Source organism: Salvia hispanica, chromosome 2 (genome assembly GCF_029641045.1).
Source record: "Salvia hispanica isolate PSC_SH4W2 chromosome 2, Shi_PSC_v1, whole genome shotgun sequence".
In the NCBI taxonomy this organism is placed as follows: Eukaryota; Viridiplantae; Streptophyta; class Magnoliopsida; order Lamiales; family Lamiaceae; genus Salvia; species Salvia hispanica.
Genome location: NC_142693.1, coordinates 10,713,363 through 10,724,803, shown reverse-complemented (window position 1 = coordinate 10,724,803; position 11,441 = coordinate 10,713,363). Strand labels below are relative to the sequence as shown.

At 32.2% G+C, this 11,441-nt stretch overlaps 1 long non-coding RNA gene across 10 annotated transcripts; it reads left to right on the top strand.

Moving 5' to 3' along the window:
• Window positions 1-867: 867 nt before the first annotated feature.
• On the top strand, window positions 868-10,427 carry LOC125201789 (uncharacterized). 10 transcript variants are annotated; one of them, XR_007172972.2, is made up of 6 exons: window positions 868-1,218; window positions 1,298-1,396; window positions 1,702-2,974; window positions 6,329-6,404; window positions 6,499-6,659; window positions 6,757-7,468. It is a non-coding gene; the product is annotated as an uncharacterized LOC125201789 (long non-coding RNA). The 10 variants fall into 10 exon arrangements; XR_007172969.2 differs by having other exon boundaries at window positions 6,300-6,404; XR_007172976.2 differs by lacking the exons at window positions 6,329-6,404; window positions 6,499-6,659; window positions 6,757-7,468 and adding exons at window positions 7,552-7,650; window positions 7,723-10,426 and having other exon boundaries at window positions 869-1,218.
• Window positions 10,428-11,441: the final 1,014 nt, after the last annotated feature.

Sequence of the window (11,441 nt, the reverse complement as noted above, 5' to 3'; positions counted from 1 at the left end):
GGATTAATTCAGTTAATATAACTTCAAATTGATTGTAGCATAATTCAACAAAGAATAGTAAATTGAAAAAATTAGAATTTATTTATATAGTGAGTAATAATTAAAGCGAGAATTTGTTTATAGTAAAAATAAGACCTCCTGCAATTTTGTAATAGAAGTTTATTGTGTCACACTTAATAATATTTATAAGTATAATGTTTCAAATTTATAAAATTGTTAATCGAACAAATGCACGAGTACTACTTTTTTAAGATACAAATACAATATATTATAGTACTACATAAGTAAATATATTCTAAGGGGATTGTTAGGGTACCACCACCCTTAAAATAACATCATACCACCATTCTTAGCCAATCATTTGTACACGTGGACGAATAATAAGCTGCCACGTGGCCATTTTTTTTAAGGATAAAAAAAGACGGGCAACAATATTTAATACCTTTTACAACAATTTTTCTTGAACAACAATATTCAACATGCTAGACAGCAATCTATAGATAGCTGTCTACCGTATTGAATATTGCTGTGTAGCATTTATAATATTGTTGTATAAGTGGTGTCACAGTGTCACTTTAAGAGGGGTTGTCATTTTAACACAAACCTATATTCTAATACTACATAAGTATTTAATATTTGAGGATATATTAATCTTTACAAAATTGTTACTGTCTAGAGACATAAATTTCAACAATGAAGCATTAATTACACATAATTTTAATAATATCACTCTTTAATTTAATACCAATATATTATAAATATCAAATAATAAGCTAAATACACTTACATAATCTAATCATCTTAATACATAATTAAAATTTAATTACACTTTTAACCATTGACTTAGTAAAACAAATAATAGGAAGTAATTTTTCTCCCTCTCACACTCGACGGAAACCCTACGAAAGGGAAAAAATTCGCCGCCTCCATCTTCCTCCGCCACCACGACGCCGACTCTCCTCCGCCACAACAAATTTCCGGCGACCAGAAACCAGAAACCCTACAACAAATCCCCAACCATACAACTTCCAGATGGCACGGATATTTACCCCCATCCCCGAGACTGATTCTACCAAATCAGGAAACGGTAAAGAATGAAAAGCGGTGGAAACGAAGCTAATCTGATATCAATCAAAGATAGAGAAGCAGGAAGAGCGGCAGAGTCGGAGGAATCTACACTGAAAACCCTCAAAGACCGACGAAAATCAACGATTCAAGGTAATCCGTAAATTAGCGAAAACCCTTCGAAAATTCATTTCTCTATACGATTCTCACAACCTAGACAAAATTTATTCAGGAATTAGGTAGATTTAATGAACATTTCGAACGGTATTGAAGTTTCTAAGAAAGAAAAGAAGAAGGGCTTCCATGACTGCACAACCCTAAACACCAAGAGGTAATTCAAATCCTTTTCGAAATCTAAATCATCAAGTTATTTCTTTACCAATGTCTAATTTTGAAGAAAACCTAACAAATATGAACCTAATCCAGTTTGAAGATTATTACTCTCACATCAGTGTCGAATTTCTTTATGCAAGAAATTGACTGAAAATGGCTCAGCAATGCATGCTTATCTTTTTACTGAACAGATCCAAAATTGGACTGAAATCAAAGCTGTATAGTTTTTTCAGTCATAATTTTATGCATTTGGATTTTATATGCAATTGTTGAAAATAATGAATTTATAACTTTTTTCAACAGGAAGATCAAGGTATAAAAGCTCAACATAAAGGAAGATGAGACATTCAACAATGCAAAGAAATCCAGAAATAAGAAGATGAGTACCTGAACTTTAATGTGCTGAGTCCTTAGATGGCAAACTCTTGAGTATTACAGATTTTCTCAGTTTCTTCATTGATAGCTATCTTTTATGTTGGTAACAAAGAGATATTATAGATTAAGATGACAAGAGAGCTCAATGAAAAAGCTAAGATTTAGGAGGTATAGAACTACTTCTAAACCATGATGACCATAATCTGTGTAGTGAAATGATGTATTTAGGACAAAGAAGAAGTTTAAGAGAACTATAGAAAAGTAAGAAATCAGAGACGAATGATAAGGGGAATGCAAGAAATTTAAAGGGTTAGAGCCACATATAAACCAAGAAGACCTTTCAGTTTATCATGGTTATCAATAGTCTAAACATACAAAATAGGTGTAGTATGTTGATGTAGTATGTTGTAAATTTTGATGAATTTTACAAAAATGAATGTAAATTTTACATTCATGAATTCATACTATAATGATGAATTCAAACTATACTTGGAAATATTGATGTAGTATGTTGTAAATTTTACAAAAAATGAATTCAAACTATACTTATAATAGTTGTTATCTGTCTGAATGTTCAAATGTATGAGCTTAAGAGAATCTTATGTTCCAAACTACTATTGTATACACACTAATTTTTATTGTAATATAAGTTTCGTTAACTGATTTGATTGAATGAAATGTTCAATGTTTTGTCTTAGAAATTTCCCAAATATTCAATTAGTAAAAGCTAAATGATGGTACATAGAGATATTGGATATGATCTGTGTTTCTAAATGTTTATTAATGTTGCATGTGACTGAAATTATCTGAATCACTATTAGTTTCATTGCTTAACTATTAAACGACCTTATTCAATAACCTCTGCACTCCTTCTAAATAGGAAATAAAAAAGAATAAAACCACTAATACAAGACTTAAACATGAAAAAATTAACACTCGTTGGCATAAAATTTCCGATCAACTTCTTAACTATTTCAATCATATATTCAAAGGGTTTAGTATATCATAACAAAGAAAAAAAGCTTCATCTCTTTATGTTCTTGCAATAATACACATTATATGCCATCAATGATCTTTCTTGAAAGAGTATACTAATCAACAATTTTTTGATTTCAGTAGCTCAAGTGGTGAACAATACCATAATACATGAGATTTTGAATGAGGAGAAGCAACCAACGAAAGAAGTTAAAGAGCATAAAAGGTTAGTTAGAAATAATTTAGAAATATAGACTATAGGATTAGAAATAATAAATTCTAGTTTAAAAGGGATGATGTCTAAGTTAGCATTATATACTTGCTAATATGAATGCATAAAAAACATCCACCATCATATTATAGTTATAATTCTAAGTCTAAGATTCATAAATTCAAACTGAACTGCTGACAAAATCAAAGAGTAAAGGATGTAATAAGAAGGAAATAACACGAAAAACACAAAAAACCTTCATAATAATGTGAAATGAAAGCAAAGGACAAAATATTGTTCAAAATCTTCCCAACAACATAAGATCAGAATGCAAAAACATGAAAACACCAGTACTAACTTCCATCAAAAGCCATGAACACCGCCAACTTTATCTTTCTTTTTGGATTGAACACTACTAATATCATCACCCTCTTCAAACTCCAAATCCAGTCATCTCTTGCCAAAGCCTTCAGCAACCCATTCAAGACCTTTTGCCTTAGTAGCAGTTGACAGATTACGATTGAGAAAAACATTCTGAGAAACCTATAAATAAATAATGTATATACCTAAGCAAAATCATTTCCAAAAAGAAGATCAGATAACTTCACATCAGATTCAAAAATCTGTTCACCCACATCCTTAGGAGTATACTTCTCAACCACATCAGGCATAATGCACACCTTGTTGACAGTGAATGTGTAGCTCCTATAATATTCAATATGATTTTTCAACTGAAGTTTGAACAGAACAACACTCTGACCAACAACCGTTTCTTCAATCTGATGTGGAATGGAATTAATAGGAAAAGCTTGCAAAAGCAAAATCCACATTAGTACTACAAAGTTTCCAAGACTATGACTTTACAGAATTTAAAAAGACAAACCTGACCACCACTCCAACTAAGTCAGCCACATTTCTTCCTAATAATTGGATACCTTCCCTATCTCACAACAACAAAGAAGCATTGCTGGTGTGATCAACAACATTCACAACAAATCTGAACCTACAAAAGATAACAACATTGATATTATTTGTTTAAGCAAACTGCTGATATAATACATCTATATGTATATAAATAAATCCAAATATGAGTGTCAAACCTTTTAACTGCATAAGAATGGGTCTTGTGACATTCAGTACAGTTATACTTATTGTCCACTTGCCAAACCTTCTTCATGCATGTCTTGCAAGCCAAATAAAACCATTTATTATAGTGACACTCAACCGACTCAATCTTGCCAAAAACCTAACATGACCCCTCCTGAAAATCACATCCAGAAAGAAACTATTGAAATTTTACAAATAAACTTCAAAAAGAGAAATCAATATTGAGATTAAAAGTCTAAAAATTATGCAATACATCTAAGCAAGACAAATCCTCAAGGGATTTCAACCGGAGATCATTATATTTTCCTCCAATCATCTGTCCTTCTTGATTAACAGGAGCAAGGTTAAGAAATTAGACATCATCTTTTATCCAAGTATAATTAGATTTGATAAGTAATAAATCAATTCCTAAAAGATGAAGAATATATAAACAATATTATTCTAAAATTCCATTCTTTAATAATAACTACCTGTTTCTAAACCGTTTAACTTCATCAACATCAGCATTTATGACAATCTTGGAAGCTTGAAAATGAGTAGAAATTCTTATTTTACCTAATAAATAAACTTGTTATTTATAAAAAAGTAATAGATAAACAATCTTAAGTTTGGAATGATATAACTCAATAAAGATAAGTAACCCCTGAAGAAATTTCTCTTGCAAAACTACACAATCACTATAGGAATTTTCCCTTCACTCATTTTCAATTCATCCATATAGAGGCCAACATTTGAATCCCATATAGTGCAAAATAGCTTATTATGACTGAAAATAAAAGATAAAGAGTCAGTGCAACTAAATAGAATAAAAATCATGATTCAAGATATATTTCTGAACTTACTTCTCATCTGATATCTCAATTTCAATCAGCCTATATTTGGACCGAGTAAGCACTCTTTCAGGGTTGGTTATCATACCAATAACATCTAAAAGTAATACATTAAGATTGGCAAACAATCAGATGGGCTGTTTAACACAGTCATTTAAACTCAACAAAAAACATACCAAAGAAAGATGTATCATCCACTTGCTCAAACTGTGAAATTTCAGTGAAAGATTTGAAATCATATATACACCTCAAAAATCTGTTATCATTCACCTCAACCATTTCTGTCTGCACATTCATCAAGAGTCTGAATTGATGATTAATGGTTTTATTTCTGAAAGAGTTAGGCCTGACAAAGAAGTTTTTTATACAAAAAACTCTTCCTTCTTTAAATAGAGGAAATACCAATCAACAAGGTCATTTATTGGCCAAGGCAAATGGACCATTCAATTAATTGATTTGCCTTGCTCAATAAGTGACCTTGCTAATTGGTATTTCCTCTATGTAAAGAAGGAAGAGTTTTTTGTATAAAAAACTTCTGTCAGGCCTAACTCTCTCAGAAATAAAACAACTAATCATCAGTTCAGACTCTTGATGAATGTGAAGACATGAATGTGAAGACAGAAATGGTTGAGGTGAATGATAACAGATTTATGAGGTGTATGTATGATTTCAAGTCTTTCACTGAAAATTCGTTTGAGCAAGTGAATGATACATCATTCTTTGGTATGTTTTTTGTTAAGTTCTAAATGACTGTGATAAACAACCCTTTTGTAATATTATATATATATATATATTGAATCTGATTGTTTGTCAATCTTAATGTATTACTCTTAAAAGTTATTGGTGTAATAACTGGCCCTAGAAGAGTAATTGCTCAGTCCAAATATAGGCTGATTGAAATTGAGATATTAGATGAGAAGTTCAGAAATATAGGCTGATTGAAATTGCTCTATTTAGCTGCACTGACTCTTTATCTTTTATTTTCACTCAAAATAAGCTGTTTTGCACTGTATGAGATTCAAATGTTGACCTCTATCTGGATGAATTCAAAAAGAGGGAAGGGAAAATTCCTATAGTGATTGTGAAGTTTTGCAAGGGAAATTTCTTTAGAGGTTACTTATCTTTATTGAGTTATATCATTCCAAACTTAAGATTTTATCTGCTGCCTTTTATAAACAGCATGTTTATTTATTAGGTGAAATATGAATTTCTACTCATTTTCAAGCTTCCAAGGTTGTCATAAATGCTGATGTTGATGAAGTTAAACAGTTTAGAAGCATGTAGTTATTTTTAGTGAATGGATTTTTAGAATAATACTGTTTATATATTCTTCATCTTTAATGAATTGATTTATTACTTATCATATCTGATTTTACTTGGTTTATGATAAAATATGATGTCAGATATCTTAACCTTGTTCCTGTTAATCAAGAATGACAGATGATTGGAGGGGAATATGATGATCTCCAGTTGAAATCCCTTGAGGATTTGTCTTGCTTAGAGGAATTGTATAATTTTTTTACTTTTAATCTCAATATTGATTTCTCTTCTTGAAGTTTATTTGTAAAATTTCAATAGTTTCTTTTTGGATTTGATTTTTAGGATGGTTCATGTTGGGTTTTTGGCAAGATTGAGTCGGTTGAATGCCATTATAATGAATGGTTTTATTTGGCTTGCAAGACATGTATGAAGAAGGTTAGACAAGTGGACAATAAGTATAACTGTATTGGATGTCACAAGACCAATTCTTATGCAATTAAAAGGTTTGACACTCATATTTTGATTTATTTATATACATATAGATGTATTATTTCAGCAGTTTGCTTAAACAAATAATACCAATGTTGTTTTCTTTTGTAGGTTCATATTTTTTTTAATGTTGTTGATCACACCAGTAATGCTTCTTTGTTGTTGTGGATATCCAGTTACTAGGAAGAAATGTGGCTGACTTAGTTGGAGATGGTGGTCAGGTTTATCTTTTAAATTCTGTAGAGTCATAGTCTGCAAACTTCATCAACATCAGATTGAAAAAACTGTTGTTGGTCAGAATGTTTTGTTCAAACTTCAGTTCGAAAATCATATTGAATATTATAGGAGCTACCCATTCACTGTCAAGGTGTGCACTATACCTGATGTGTTGAGAAGTATACTCCTAAGGATTTGGGTGAACATATTTTTGAATCTGATGTGAAGTTGTCTAATCTTCTTTTTGAAAATGATCTTGATGAGGTATATACATTATTTGCTTTTACATTTCTTAGTGCAAATAAATGATATATCATTTTTAATTTAGGTTTCTCAGAAATCACCTGATTTGTGTAATCTTATGAATGAGAATGTGAATGATTGGTCTGTTGGAGGTTCTGAATTTCCTTTTGGAGCTGATGTTGATGAGGTATTTCAGAAAATTGTAGATTAGTATACTCTTTCAAGAAATATCATTGATGGCATATAATGTGTATTATTGCAAGAACATAAAGACATGAAGCTTTTTTTCTTTGTTATGATATACTAAACCCTTTGAATATATGATTGAAATAGTTAAAGAAGTTGATCGGAAATTTTATGCCAACGAGTGTTAATTTCTGCTCCAAACTTGAATGCATATGAATACAATCCTTTTATGTGAGATCATCTAGCGTCTCGATGCACTAGGAGGGTAGACTTCATCTTCAATCAGGAGTGAGGTTTCTACAGGCTGCTTGAGAAGCTCGTCTATCAACTCCTCCATTTAATCGCATAATTCGGCCCCATGTGAGATCCTGATCATCTTCTAATGCCTTATCTTTGAGAATCTTAAAATCTTTCACTTCTCGCATTTTGAAGATCGTTCAAGGCTTTTTCTAAGGCAAGTCCTTCTCCAAATATGAAATCGGGATCATGTTGCCTTTTCTCGAGATCAGATATCCTCCTCTTGAGCAGATCAATTGGATCAAATGATAACTCCTCATCTTCTTGGCCGTAAGAGCATCTTCAAGGGGAAAAGTAAATGGAGGGGTAAAGTCAGATAACTACCATATTTACTTTCTCCATGAAAAATCATTCTCTAAGGGGAGGGATATTTGAGAAGGTATTATACCTTTTTCCATTTTGAAGAGGTATCTTTTACCTCTCTATATAAAATCATATAACCACCATATTTACTTTCTTTTCATGAAAAATAATTCTCCAAGGGGGAAGGTATTTGAGGCATTTGAAAAGGTATTACACTTTATGTTTTTTAATGCATTTGGTACTATTATTTTATTTTCTTAAATGATATACCTTTGTATATACCTTTTTCTTTTGGAATATATTATTTTTTGGAATGGTATATTTCACTTTTTAAGAAAGTAAATAGATGATATACCTCTTTTATTTATCTTTTCTTATTGGAGATGCTCTAAGTGAAGTGTGAGCTCGAATGGACTTGTTGCACTCTACAGAGATGTCTCCCACATCTCACACTTTCATATCTCTGGATGCCTACAAAAATAGAACATCTCTGCAAACTAGAACATAGTCTAAGAAGAAAAATACCAAGCACATCACAACAATATAAATCAAAGCAAGTAAGGGGTTAAGTTGGCACGATGTCACCCCTCTACCGGAAGCGAGAACCTCGACAACTCCGGGATTAGGCCTAATAATCGTGCGTGTGGTAAGGAAAGTGTTCCAAAATAAAATCCTAAGAGTGAGAGTAAAGCCATCCTTTACCAAACCGTTAAGAAACGATCTACTTCTTCAGAATTTGATGACCCCTAATCACTACATGCTTTCCACGCAAGCTCCATCCTCCGTTTAAGATATAATCTCTGCACAAGAAAAACACGGATTACGGGTACCCTGTGGAAAACAAACTAAAGCTATAAAAAAAATTAACTAAGCTAAACTACCTATGAAACTAAGAAAAACAAAAAGTAAAACACACAAATTTCAAACAATTAACGCCTCCCCGACAACGGCACCAATAATACGTCTGCAAGTATACAGACGTGCAATGGAATATAAAATGTGTCGAAGCCCACAAGTAGGAGATTAATTGCTAAAACTAGTAAACCTAACTAAAAATCAGTAAAATAGTTTAATTTTGAGTTTTTAGAGGTGAGTGAAAAGACAAAACGAGAAGGAAAAATGCAAGGGAATCACAATAAAAAGGGAAGATACTCCTAGCTTGTTTCGGGTCACTTGTTCACATGAATCCTAAAGTTTAATTACTTTCCATTATCTATCGGGATCGTGTTGATTTTACGCTCTCACGCAGCTGATCACTGATCGTGGAATTTTACACCTAGGATAACTGATCACGTCTCCTAGGCTCTACTCACCAACCCCTCACTCCTGCAGTCGCATAGTAAGCTTGAGATTGACTTCTAAGAACGTTCAACACACAAGATCCACCCCGGACTATCCCCTGATCAGTTTTAGCCTAGGGTTCCTTATCTATGTTAGCTAAGGCCATTATCAGATTAAGTTTCCTAGAAAAACCCAATACGGATTGAAAATAAAGTCATAGATAAGAACCAAAATATGAAAATCAATCAAAACAAAGTCATGGATTCATATTTACAAGCTTCCCTAACTAATTAGGAGTCTAGGAGTAATCCCTAAAATCTAGCTACTCATAATGGACAATAATACAAGAAAACAAGTAAATGCTACCATATCTGCAAGACTAGGAAAGAATTAACCTCAAGCTTCTTCTTTTTAAAAATTTCCTTCAAGCCTCTTTCTCTCTCTAAAAATTGCCTCCATCCGTCAAAAGATGTCTTGGAAGTCGTATCCCAGCAATTTAATAGTTAGGGCTTAAAAAACAAGCCCAGTACCATTTTTCCTTGCCGGGTGATCTGCGCAGCGCAAAACACCCGGTCAGGGGTTTTGTCCTAACTCTCGACACAGTCGCGCGTCTAAACGCCCGTTCGCGCATTTTGCACTGCATTGCGCAGTCTTCGTAAAACAGCCGTATCTTCTTCTATCGGGTTCTGATTGAGGCATGCGAGGTATCCACGCGAAGCTCTTTCGCAGGTGAATGCATTGGTGGACTTGTAGAAGCATTTTAAATTAATCTTGAAGGGCTAATTACTAATCAGATTCAGACCTTTTTTCCTTTCTCCTCTATCTCTTTTAGAGCTTGGTCTCTTGTCCTACAATATATCAAAATGAGTTCATTTTTCAACTAAAAACGTGTGTTAAAATAATACAATAAAGGACTACCATTTGATTCATATCATCAAGTCTCCACAAGTGGCTGGTCTTCCTTACTAGTTAGTTTTACTTTCTTGTTTTGGTGTCTTGTTGTTCGCTTGTTAGTTTTCATGTTGAGTTGAGGTTGTCCTGTGGCTTTGGTTCTTGTGCGTTTTTTGTTGTTTGTTGTTGATTTTAGCTGTGTAGATCTTGCTCGCCGCTCTATGTTGGCTTTGATCATTATTTTTCTCGATAAAATTTTTTTTACAATTGTCTATCATTATCTTGATTGATAATGACTAGGGTGTGATTTGCTTTGTTTCCTTTTTTTAAAAAACTTTTAAGTTGATTTACTTTCATTCTTTAGAGTTCATAGGAGTTTTATAATTATCTCTTCTTTGTAACAGTCAGGCATCTTGAAAAGTAAATGATTAAGGAATATATTAACCGCATACCTATTAATAAAATTTTAATTATTTACTTTATGTTTTATTTTCTTATTTGCTCTTTTTACACAGAAATCAGAAATCAAAAACTCTGTGTCTATATAGTATATATGATACTCGATTGTGATAGGCAATTTGTAATTCTATATCTGATGATTAGATATTATGTATTGATCTTTAGTTATATTATTCCTATAGCGTATAGAATAAATAATGTATTAATAAGTTACCTTTGTTCACGTCAACACATTTTAACATCGACGACATCATAAATTATGAGATGATCTCTGGACAATCCACACCCAATTGTAGTTTTTAAATTATTCATTGGGTTCACTAAAGAAACTGAAGTTAAAATTTTTAAATAATTACTATTCACTTTAATATGCTGAACTTAAAATCCATCAAACTATTCACTTTAATTGGATATGTAAAAGTAAAATCATCATACATTCATATAGCTAGGATACAAAGGTGCGTTATGATGATACCAATTTTAAAGTGACAACGTACCATCAACTTATTATTGCCGCGTGACATGCTATCCTGCAATATTCATTAGTAGGCGTTATAGATGGATTTCTACAGAGTGCATGATAATAATGGATAGATTGTTGAGAATTGCATTATTGTCTATAATGCAAAAAAATAACTGTATACAAAAGCAACCAGTCTATTTATATAATGCAAATTAGACATTTTATGCATATAATGGAATACTCAACAATTTACACTGCAATCCACCTATTATTATCATGCAATCTGTAGAAATCTATCGAAAACGCCTACTAATGAATATTGCAGGATACACCCCTAATATTGCATGATAATATGCTACGTAACAGCACGAGATTGGTGGTACGTTGTCACTTTAAGAAGGGTTGTCACCTTAATACATCACCTAGGATACATGATACTAAAACAAAATACTAAATG